This window comes from Coregonus clupeaformis, unplaced genomic scaffold (assembly GCF_020615455.1).
Source record: "Coregonus clupeaformis isolate EN_2021a unplaced genomic scaffold, ASM2061545v1 scaf0040, whole genome shotgun sequence".
NCBI lineage: Eukaryota > Metazoa > Chordata > Actinopteri > Salmoniformes > Salmonidae > Coregonus > Coregonus clupeaformis.
In genome coordinates this window covers 944,098-956,937 of record NW_025533495.1, presented here as the reverse complement: position 1 = coordinate 956,937, position 12,840 = coordinate 944,098, and positions in this window count along the sequence as shown.

Genomic DNA, 12,840 nt, shown 5'->3' with positions numbered 1-12,840 from the left:
CGGTTCCTCAACCCTGCACCTTAGAGGCTGCCGCCCGATATACACAGACATGGAATCACTGGCCACATTAATAATGGAACACTACCAGCCGGTTCCTCAACCCTGCACCTTAGAGGCTGCCGCCCGATATACACAGACATGGAATCACTGGCCACATTAATAATGGAACACTACCAGCCGGTTCCTCAACCCTGCACCTTAGAGGCTGCCGCCCGATATACACAGACATGGAATCACTGGCCACATTAATAATGGAACACTACCAGCCGGTTCCTCAACCCTGCACCTTAGAGGCTGCCGCCCGATATACACAGACATGGAATCACTGGCCACATTAATAATGGAACACTACCAGCCGGTTCCTCAACCCTGCACCTTAGAGGCTGCCGCCCGATATACACAGACATGGAATCACTGGCCACATTAATAATGGAACACTACCAGCCGGTTCCTCAACCCTGCACCTTAGAGGCTGCCGCCCGATATACACAGACATGGAATCACTGGCCACATTAATAATGGAACACTACCAGCCGGTTCCTCAACCCTGCACCTTAGAGGCTGCCGCCCGATATACACAGACATGGAATCACTGGCCACATTAATAATGGAACACTACCAGCCGGTTCCTCAACCCTGCACCTTAGAGGCTGCCGCCCGATATACACAGACATGGAATCACTGGTCACATTAATAATGGAACACTACCACCCGGTTCCTCAACCCTGCACCTTAGAGGCTGCCGCCCGATATACACAGACATGGAATCACTGGCCACATTAATAATGGAACACTACCAGCCGGTTCCTCAACCCTGCACCTTAGAGGCTGCCGCCCGATATACACAGACATGGAATCACTGGCCACATTAATAATGGAACACTACCAGCCGGTTCCTCAACCCTGCACCTTAGAGGCTGCCGCCCGATATACACAGACATGGAATCACTGGCCACATTAATAATGGAACACTACCAGCCGGTTCCTCAACCCTGCACCTTAGAGGCTGCCGCCCGATATACACAGACATGGAATCACTGGCCACATTAATAATGGAACACTACCAGCCGGTTCCTCAACCCTGCACCTTAGAGGCTGCCGCCCGATATACACAGACATGGAATCACTGGCCACATTAATAATGGAACACTACCAGCCGGTTCCTCAACCCTGCACCTTAGAGGCTGCCGCCCGATATACACAGACATGGAATCACTGGCCACATTAATAATGGAACACTACCAGCCGGTTCCTCAACCCCTGCACCTTAGAGGCTGCCGCCCGATATACACAGACATGGAATCACTGGCCACATTAATAATGGAACACTACCACCCGGTTCCTCAACCCTGCACCTTAGAGGCTGCGCCCGATATACACAGACATGGAATCACTGGCCACATTAATAATGGAACACTACCACCCGGTTCCTCAACCCTGCACCTTAGAGGCTGCCGCCCGATATACACAGACATGGAATCACTGGCCACATTAATAATGGAACACTACCACCCGGTTCCTCAACCCTGCACCTTAGAGGCTGCCGCCCGATATACACAGACATGGAATCACTGGCCACATTAATAATGGAACACTACCAGCCGGTTCCTCAACCCTGCACCTTAGAGGCTGCCGCCCGATATACACAGACATGGAATCACTGGCCACATTAATAATGGAACACTACCAGCCGGTTCCTCAACCCTGCACCTTAGAGGCTGCCGCCCGATATACACAGACATGGAATCACTGGCCACATTAATAATGGAACACTACCAGCCGGTTCCTCAACCCCTGCACCTTAGAGGCTGCCGCCCGATATACACAGACATGGAATCACTGGCCACATTAATAATGGAACACTACCAGCCGGTTCCTCAACCCTGCACCTTAGAGGCTGCCGCCCGATATACACAGACATGGAATCACTGGCCACATTAATAATGGAACACTACCACCCGGTTCCTCAACCCTGCACCTTAGAGGCTGCCGCCCGATATACACAGACATGGAATCACTGGCCACATTAATAATGGAACACTACCAGCCGGTTCCTCAACCCTGCACCTTAGAGGCTGCCGCCCGATATACACAGACATGGAATCACTGGCCACATTAATAATGGAACACTACCAGCCGGTTCCTCAACCCTGCACCTTAGAGGCTGCCGCCCGATATACACAGACATGGAATCACTGGCCACATTAATAATGGAACACTAACCACTTTAATAATGTTTACATACTGCTTTACTCATCTCATATGTATATACTGTCATCTATTCTATTCTACTGTATCTTAGTCTATGCCACTCCGACATTGCTCGTCCTAATATTTATATATTTCTTAATTCCATTCTTCTACTTTTAGATTAGTGTGTACTGTTGTGAATTGTTAAATACTACTGCACTGTTGGAGCTAGAAATACAAGCATTTCTCTACACCCGCAATAACATCTGCTAAATATGTGCATGTGACCAATACAATTTTATTTAATTTTGATTTTATTTGAAATGCTTCACAATTGATTTCTTAAATGGCAGGCTATAGCCTTGGAATAATAATAATAATAATACAGCCTAAATAATTCATTTTCGTTCCTTAGGCTACCTGGCTTGCTCCTGACTCATTTAGAGTTAGTATGTTGTTTAACAGCCGGTTGAAATGTCGAACATCAATTGATGGTGACAGAATCACACATTGCTTAAGCAAAGTCAATTTTGTTTATCCTATAAAATGTTGTGCAGCCTCTGAATATCATAGACAAATCAAAGATGTCCAATATGCATCAGTCACGTCTTTCGCCTGCATTTTACAGCTTGTTTCTGGCATATAGATCGCTTTATATAATCAGCCATTTTCTTAAACAAAAGCCACAATACCCTCACATACCCCCTCAATTAGAGCCCTGGTTTTAACTTAACACACCAAGTTCTTCACTGACACTGAGATATTTAAGGAGTGCATGGTGATTAGGGTTGAATAGCGGGAACCGGGTTACCGAGATCTACCGTTCAAACCCACAAACCGGGTCGATTATAATACATTGTTTATATTAACAGCAAAATGTAAAATGGAACTGTTAAATTATATGCAATGTCTAAATCTGTCTTATCGACGGCCTTGTCTCTGCTATCTGCATGATCAATCATCAACCCTCCGGGTGGGGACAGAGCACCTCTCAGGATGGAGCGCAGGACAATGCATGTAGACCTACCATCTCATCATGGTAACTGTTGCTACGGTAACATAAGGACAGAATGCGAGTCTAATTTACACATCTACATCTGGTTTCGGGGGAGGCACATTTTTTATTGTAAAGATACTTATATTTTTATTTATTGCAGTGGCAGAGTTTTAAAACAGCCTATCACTTGAATATCGTTGCTTTAAATCAATGCACATGCCAGCACTCTCTCGCAGTCTTTTTCTCAAAAATATAAACGCAACAGCAAACAATTTCAAATATTTTACTGAGTTACAGTTCATATAAGGCAATCAGTCAACTGAATTAAATGCATTATACACCCCCGGGAATAATATGATACTTTTAAAACATTTTCTGACAAGTGACCACTTAGAAATGTTCATTTTCACGTTTTAATAAATTATTTAGAATGTTTGGGAGTGATGTGTACTAACTCTATAGCAGTCAGGAGCAAGCCAGAAAGCGGCCGTGCGTTTGGACAATGAATAGACACTGCAGGAAATAAAACCAAATAAAACCATCTGTCTAGCACATTTCTCCTATTTGTCTGCCTCTTCAGTCCAGGGTGCATTGCATGGTGCCGTTGCCAGCGATATTAGAGAAAACAGATAGGAATCACATTGGGCAATGCACGTCGGAGAGTATAACGCTCCACCCCCAGCAGACTGTCGACCAATCCCGTTGAAGTTGTCATGCAGCGTCACGCGGTTGCTAAACTAATCGTCGCGCAATCCCTTCTCAAAGTCAGGGTATGAGTCGAGCAACGTGCCTATTTTCCTCGAAAGTACATAATGTGACGATTCCAAAGCTATACAATATTACAGATATAAAGAGATCAATTATATCATAACTCGGAAAAGATTCGTAATGTTGTACCTTGTTGACGAAATTCGTGCTAATGTTTTTTTTTTTAGCTAGCACTCAATTGCCTCCCGTTCACTCCTTGAAGGAGAGCTCTCCTTGTCCCAGAATCGCCCAGAATGCACCGCGCGGCCCATGGACGTAGCATGGGCAATGTACACAATGGGCGTTACCAGGAGTCCAATGGAGTTTCCCCATCTCCTCAAAAGTATCTCTGCCGTTGTGAACGTCAGACCCCACTCTGTGAGGCACATCGATCTGCAGGTTGAACATGGTGAGATTGTAGACCCCTAAATTGATAGTGCAGTTTGTTTAGGCCACTTTACAGCTAACTAGCTACTTCACATGCTGATATTGTCTCTGGTATTAATGTGTGTAGCTACGTTTGCTTGCTTGCTAGCTAGCCAGCCCACAGAGAGAGCATTGTATTGTGGATTTTGTAGTCGACCTGAGTTGCGACAGAAACCCAAAACGATGTTTACATGTTTCTACCAACCTTATTATAACGGCTAAATGAAACATTTGATCACAAAAAAATATTGTTCTCACATATTAGTAATATTATTAGTAGTGTTATTTAACAATGTAAATTATAGGAATGGGTGGATTTCTCCTTTCATAAGGCAATGCATCCCAGTGCTGAGGCGCCACTATAGCCGGCCATGACCGGGCCCATAGGGCGGCGCACATTTGGCCCAGTGCCGTCCAAGGGGAGGGTTTGGCCAAGGGGCTTCCCTTGGCTCGCCACGCTCTAGCCCGGGCGCCTGCAAGCTGACTTCAGTTGTCAGTCTAATGTGGTTTCCTCCGACACATTGGTGTGGCTGATATCAAGCTTTGATGATTTCAATCAGCTGTGTAGTTCTAGGACAAAAACCACAACGTGCACCCGGGTGAGGGGAGGGGCCCCAGGGCCAAGTTTGGGAAACTCTGGGCTATAGCAGTTGTTTATTCAGACCTATAACTGTTCAATCTTCGTGAAAAGAAGTGAAAGCCGTCTGCATCTTATTCTAGTCCTGTATTATTCAGCATGTCATTAGAATGATGAAGATCAGGACAACAAAACCTATTTCATTTAACTGCTTTAAAGCGATGAAGGAATGAAGCACCAATAGAGAGAGAAGGAGGAGGTAGGCTAATAATATTAGGGGGAATATTATGAAAGGTGTATATATACATTATACATGTAAAGTAGGCCCTATTATTAAAATCTAATTCGCTAGCTTATGATGGTAACTTTGTAGGTTACATGTCCTGCGAAAGCATGCATGTTCTCTCCCAGCTTCATGGTTTGAACAATGTGTGTAATTCCAGTCCATATAATACAGTATAATACCATGCAGTACAGTCCACACTCAAAAAGATTAGCCTACTGGAGCTTGTTTCATTGATTTACCTAAAAGAGCATAGCTACATCAATGGGCTTTTATGTTTTTCTGTCGTGCCTAAATTAAGGGAAAAATCCACCCAAAACCACAAATTCCTATAATTTACAGCGTTAAATAACACTAATATGTGAGAACAATGTTTTTTGTGAACAAATATTACATTTTGGTGTTATAGTAAGGTTGGTAGCAACGTGAAAATTGTTGTGGAAATCTGTTGCAGTTAAAGTTGACTACAACATCCGCAATGCTCTCTCTATGGGCTGGTTGGGTAGCTAGCTAGCATTATATGTAATATTTTAGTCATATATATATATATATATAACAATTATTTGATAAAATATTGAATTTGGCCTTTACTACTAAAGCCCATATAAACTCATTGAATAACACATTCATAAATGGCAAAAAAAAGACAGTCAAAAAAATACATCATAAGGAATAAAGTTTTGAAGTGTCTGTCCTGTATCTAGGAGACATAAGACAGATCAGGATTCTTTATTTTTTTTTACCCATATAACCCCATATTTATGGGGCACAAAACTACCTCCATGCTTCTATTTGTTTGTATGGGATAGCTTCAGACGAGTCCGTAGCACTTGTGTGGGTCGTAGAGCAAAACGGAGAACACTACCATGTTCATGAGAGTCTCTCCTTTTCATAGTGGGATCATACAGATGCTACAGACATTTTCGTGAGAAGACCAATTTTCGGGATGTCTCATGGTCTGACAAACTCCGCTGTAGATCCGCCACCTTCCACCGCAGATGTGGAAGGCCAACATAGGCGGATGCAGTGGATTGAGACGATATCTCCAGCTTAAACTGACTGATTTTGTTGGGGACTTTTTTATGTTACTTAGGTTGACAGACTGGTGCGTCAATATACTTTTAAGGGTTAATGGCAAGCCCTGAATAAGGTAAAAACGTTTTTAAAAGTCTCATGCAATGTAGGCCTGCATTGAACACCACATATAGGATTTGCTCCATTGGTTTGGTTGATAGGCCTACATTATACTCAAATAGCCACAACAGCCTATTGGCTACTGTCTACAACTGTCAGGGTACAGCCTATTGGCTACTGTCTACAACTGTAAGGGTACATCCTATTGGCTACTGTCTACAACTGTAAGGGTACATCCTATTGGCTACTGTCTACAACTGTCAGGGTACAGCCTATTGGCTACTGTCTACAACTGTCAGGGTACAGCCTATTGGCTACTGTCTACAACTGTAAGGGTACAGCCTATTGGCTACTGTCTACAACTGTCAGGGTACAGCCTATTGGCTACTGTCTACAACTGTCAGGGTACAGCCTATTGGCTACTGTCTACAACTGTCAGGGTACAGCCTATTGGCTACTGTCTACAACTGTCAGGATACATCCTATTGGCTACTGTCTACAACTGTCAGGATACATCCTATTGGCTACTGTCTACAACTGTAAGGGTACAGCCTATTGGCTACTGTCTACAACTGTCAGGGTACAGCCTATTGGCTACTGTCTACAACTGTCAGGATACATCCTATTGGCTACTGTCTACAACTGTCAGGGTACATCCTATTGGCTACTGTCTACAGCTGTCAGGGTACAGCCTATTGGCTACTGTCTACAACTGTAAGGGTACAGCCTATTGGCTACTGTCTACAACTGTCAGGGTACAGCCTATTGGCTACTGTCTACAACTGTCAGGGTACAGCCTATTGGCTACTGTCTACAGCTGTCAGGATACAGCCTATTGGCTACTGTCTACAACTGTCAGGGTACATCCTATTGGCTACTGTCTACAACTGTCAGGGTACATCCTATTGGCTACTGTCTACAACTGTCAGGGTACAGCCTATTGGCCACTGTCTACAACTGTAAGAGCCTCAGTGTTCACTGTAAACGCATTCCAGAAGTTGCACAAAATTCTCAAAACTTTCAAGTTTCCGCTCACAAGACCTAAAATGTGCTCTGGGCTCCCAAAAATTCGAGGGAACATTGATGCCAACCATTTGAACTTAGTTAGTCATGTTGGCAACAGAATAAGCTTTCAAATGATGCCCACTTTTCCTGTTTGAAAATTGCAATGGATTTTTTTTGGATTGTGTAAACAACAGCCATAATGGTGATGATGCAGGGCCGTGTTCCAGGTGTGATCGCTTCAGCGCCTCAACGGCATAGCTAGGAAAGATCAAATAGGACCTCACAGTTGAAGGCTCTTTCTCAACGGCATAGCTAGGAAAGATCCAATAGGACCTCATAGCTGAAGGCTCTTTCTCAACGGCAGAGCTAGGAAAGATCAAATAGGACCTCATAGCTGAAGGCTCTTTCTCAACGGCAGAGCTAGGAAAGATCAAATAGGACCTCATAGTTGAAGGCTCTTTCTCAACGGCATAGCTAGGAAAGATCAAATAGGACCTCATAGTTGAAGGCTCTTTCTCAACGGCATAGCTAGGAAAGATCCAATAGGACCTCATAGTTGAAGGCTCTTTCTCAACGGCATAGCTAGGAAAGATCCAATAGGACCTCATAGTTGAAGGCTCTTTCTCAACGGCATAGCTAGGAAAGATCCAATAGGACCTCATAGCTGAAGGCTCTTTCTCAACGGCATAGCTAGGAAAGATCTAATAGGACCTCATAGTTGAAGGCTCTTTCTCAACGGCATAGCTAGGAAAGATCCAATAGGACCTCATAGCTGAAGGCTCTTTCTCAACGGCATAGCTAGGAAAGATCCAATAGGACCTCATAGCTGAAGGCTCTTTCTCAACGGCAGAGCTAGGAAAGATCAAATAGGACCTCATAGTTGAAGGCTCTTTCTCAACGGCATAGCTAGGAAAGATCAAATAGGACCTCATAGTTGAAGGCTCTTTCTCAACGGCAGAGCTAGGAAAGATCCAATAGGACCTCATAGCTGAAGGCTCTTTCTCAATGGCAGAGCTAGGAAAGATCCAATAGGACCTCATAGCTGAAGGCTCTTTCTCAACGGCAGAGCTAGGAAAGATTCAATAGGACCTCATAGCTGAAGGCTCTTTCTCAACGGCAGAGCTAGGAAAGATCCAATAGGACCTCGTAGTTGAAGGCTCTTTCGTTGGGTCATAAAAGTGTTTTGGAATGACTTAGGAAGTGTTCATAAAATTTTAATATATACACTACCAGTCAAAGGTTTGGACACACCTACTCATTCAAGGGTTTTTCTTTATTTCTACTATTTTTTACATCGTAGAATAATAGTGAAGAAATCAAAACTATGAAATAACACATATGGAATCATGTAGTAATCCCCTAAAAAAAAAATATATATACACAAAAAAAAATCCTTTGTCATCAGCCCTTGAAAAGATAAATGAAATATAAATGACATATGAAATGTACACAGTGTACAAAACATTAAGAACACATTCCTAATATTGAGTTGCACCCCCAAGTTGACTTCAATGCTTCCCACAGTTGTGTGAAGTTGGCTGGATGTCCTTTGGGTGGTGGACCACTCTTGATACACACAGGAAATTGTTGAGCGTGAAAAACCCAGCAGCGTTGCAGTTCTTGACACAAACCTGTGCGCCCTTCGCTCCTGCTTGACAAGCACTACTGTCTGGCAATGGCTGGGAAGTAGCCACTAAAACTAACTCAGACTCAATGGGAAGTAGCTACTAAAACTAACTCAGACTCAATGGGAAGTAGCTACTAAAACTAACTCAGACTCAATGGGAAGTAGCTACTAAAACTAACTCAGACTCAATGGGAATTAGCTACCTAGTAGCTGGGTGACAGCTGCACACGCATTCTACGCATGAACTACACCCATCATCAATACTTTTAATCACAAATAAACAATCATCAGTTTTAGAACTGACAATGTACCATTATTTGTGTAAAACTAACAGTGAAATACGACTCAGACTTATCCTCTGGCTTAAAAACAGAAGTCCAAACTCTGGTGGTACGGTAGCTCAATGTACGGTAGTTTCCTGGGAAGACACAGAAGAAAAACAACACTGCTCAATCAAAACCATCTAACCTGTAGCAGAGCGCTTTGACACACCCACTCCTTTCCACACGCCCACTACTTTCCTTTCGACACACCCACTCCTTTTCCACACGCCCACTACTTTCCTTTCGACACACCCACTCCTTTTCCACACGCCCACTACTTTCCTTTCGACACACCCACTCCTTTTCCACACGCCCCCTACTTTCCTTTCGTCACACCCACTCCTTTTCCACACGCCCACTACTTTCCTTTCGACACACCCACTCCTTTTCCACACGCCCCCTACTTTCCTTTCGACACACCCACTCGGCCATACTCCGTTGGCCATATTTGGATGCAGCTACCCCCTTTTCAGTGGAAAGCCAAAAGGTGGTTCCACCCAGAGCAATGTGTTTAGACTGAGCCAGCTCACAGTACAATTCCACCCTATCCGCTTACGGGTTAACGTTTTGGTTGGCCAACAATATTTTAAGACTACAATGACTGAATCAATTTCCCCAAATTTGATGCTGAAATTGGTATTGATTAACAATGGCAAGGCTATTTTATTGTATTTTCGGTTACATTCTGGTCAATAAAATCAAATGTATTTATAAAGCCCTTTTTACATCAGCAACGGTTTACAGCTTTGTTTTCTGTAAGAAATACATTGAACTGCAATCAAGTAAAACACCGTTATCCATCATGCTTTGCTTATAATCATTGTATTCTGAAAAGTCTGTTCAGAAAAATCTAAAACAGTGTATAATCAACTACACGTTTTTAAAAGGGATTAAATTAAGACAATATTTCTGTATATTTATAATATCGCGTTTATATGGTTGTTGCAAAGGCTTGCGTGTACTCGTTAAATTTGTGTCTTTTCGCACAAAGGAAGTCACACAATTAGTTTAGTCTTTTCTTACGAATGAAGTAGCACAAAAACGCGCACATTCGCACGAAATCTGCTGCAATACTTTTAGCATAGATTTGCACGTATTGAGTGTGAGATTGTGTTGCCTGAGATGCCTGTTTGTTTAGTGCTGCTTGCTTGATGTTGCTGAACCCTTATTGGCTAACTAGTCTGTATATTCTACTGAGTCATATTGATACCAGTCCATACATTGGCTGTAAAAGTGGGTAAAACCTGACAAGCATATAACTGTAGCTATGTGGTCTTTACTTGAGTGTATTTCAGCAGGGTGAGGTCAGAGTGATGCTTCCAAGCCAGTATTTTTCTGAACTCATAAAATCCTTTACACAATCTGATGGGATGAATGTTCAACCCCATTTAAATAACCATAAAGTCTATATAGTTCCTTTAAGTTAAGACCTCACAGATCTGTTCATGGCAAAGCAGTTCAATGAATGATACTAATTGATTCTTAAAGAATATAACTTATAAATCATGAGCCTCATCTTGAGGAGTCACCTGTGACAGTATTCATAAAGAGTAGGAGTACTGATCTGGGATCAGTTTTGCCTTTTAGATCATAATGAAACAGATTAAATGGACAGGGGGGCCCTGATCCTAGATCAGCACTCCTCCTCTGGGAAACTGCATGTATGAAACCGAACACATAGTCGTAGTCTAGTTACAGCAGGTGTTTACTGCCATCTAGTGGAATATACCAATAAAACACTTTATTATCAGGATGGGGAGACGGCTGAGATGAAACTGAACGTGGAATAGCCTTCATTTCTCAGAACAAAGAATAGACTGACGAGTTTTAGAAGAAAGTTCTTTGTTTCTGGCCATTTTGAGGCTGTAATCGAACCCACAATTGCTGATGATCCAGATACCCAACTAGTCTCAAGAAGGCCAGTTTTATTGCTTCTTTAATCAGCACAACAGTTTTCAGCTGTGCTAACATAATTGCAAATGGGTTTTCTAATGATCAATTATTCTTTTAAAATGATAAACTTGGATTAGCAAACACAACGTGGCATTGGAACACAGGACTGATGGTTGCTGATAATGGGCCTCTGTATGCCTATGTAGATATTCCATTAAAAATCAGCCGTTTCCAGCTACAATAGCCATTTACAACATGAACAATGTCTACACTGTATTTCTGATCAATTTGATGTTATTGTAATGGACAAATTTTTTTCTTTTCTTTCGAAAACAAGGACATTTCAAAGTGACCCCAAACTTTTGAACGGTAGTGTATATCAGAACAAATAGCAGCAGGAATGGTTATGCAGCTAGAGACACAATACTGTTAAAATATATATCAGAACAAATAGCAGCAGGAATGGTTATACAGCTAGAGACACAATACTGTTAAAATATATATCAGAACAAATAGCAGCAGGAATGGTTATACAGCTAGAGACACAATACTGTTAAAATATATATCAGAACAAATAGCAGCAGGAATGGTTATACAGCTAGAGACACAATACTGTTAAAATATACATCAGAACAAATAGCAGCAGGAATGGTTATACAGCTAGAGACACAATACTGTTAAAATATATATCAGAACAAATAGCAGCAGGAATGGTTATACAGCTAGAGACACAATACTGTTAAAATATATATCAGAACAAATAGCAGCAGGAATGGTTATACAGCTAGAGACACAATACTGTTAAAATATATATCAGAACAAATAGCAGCAGGAATGGTTATACAGCTAGAGACACAATACTGTTAAAATATATATCAGTATATTATGGAAACTAGTTATACAGCCAGTAATAACAGTTTGGGGGAACAAGGTATGAGGATACCTCTTTCTAAAACATGTCCCCTGGTCACTCCCAGTACATATAATTAAAGGAGTCCAAGGCACCTTGATTACATAGATCACACAGAGGAGCGGTTGTGATTTCTATTAAATGATGTTTTCTAGGTGGAAGGTTTACCCTGTGTATGAGATTAAAATGTATCAGCTGATGATTAGGATTGTTAGATGAACCCACTAAGTTCCTGATGAACTCAACTGATGAGCCTCTTTAGCAGCTAGTTCCATAGACACACTGATTTCAATGTCCTTTGCCAAGGTCAGATGACTTTCAGTCAACAGTCTCTTTTGTGTAGCTTCACTCCGTAGCCCACATACTAGTCTGTCTCTAATGATGTCATTTAGAACAGCATTAACCTCAGTGTTCTGGTAGTTTCTTTAATGCAGTAGCAAACATTGTTACTGATTCTCCCTCTTCCTGATGTCTCCTGTGGAACCTGAACCTTTCAGCATTAACTAGTGGTTCTGGTGAAAAATGCACAATATCCCCATACGTCTTATTACCTGTTCTGTCTGGCTGTAGCAGGCTGCCTAGTAAATTAAATGTCTTTGGCCCCATTACACTAAAACATGGAGGCACAATGTTGTCCTCATCCATGTCCATTTTATTCCAAAGTTCATCTTCACAGTTGAATAAATGTCCTTTTCTTTAATCACTGTATATTCCTCCCTTTTTAATCA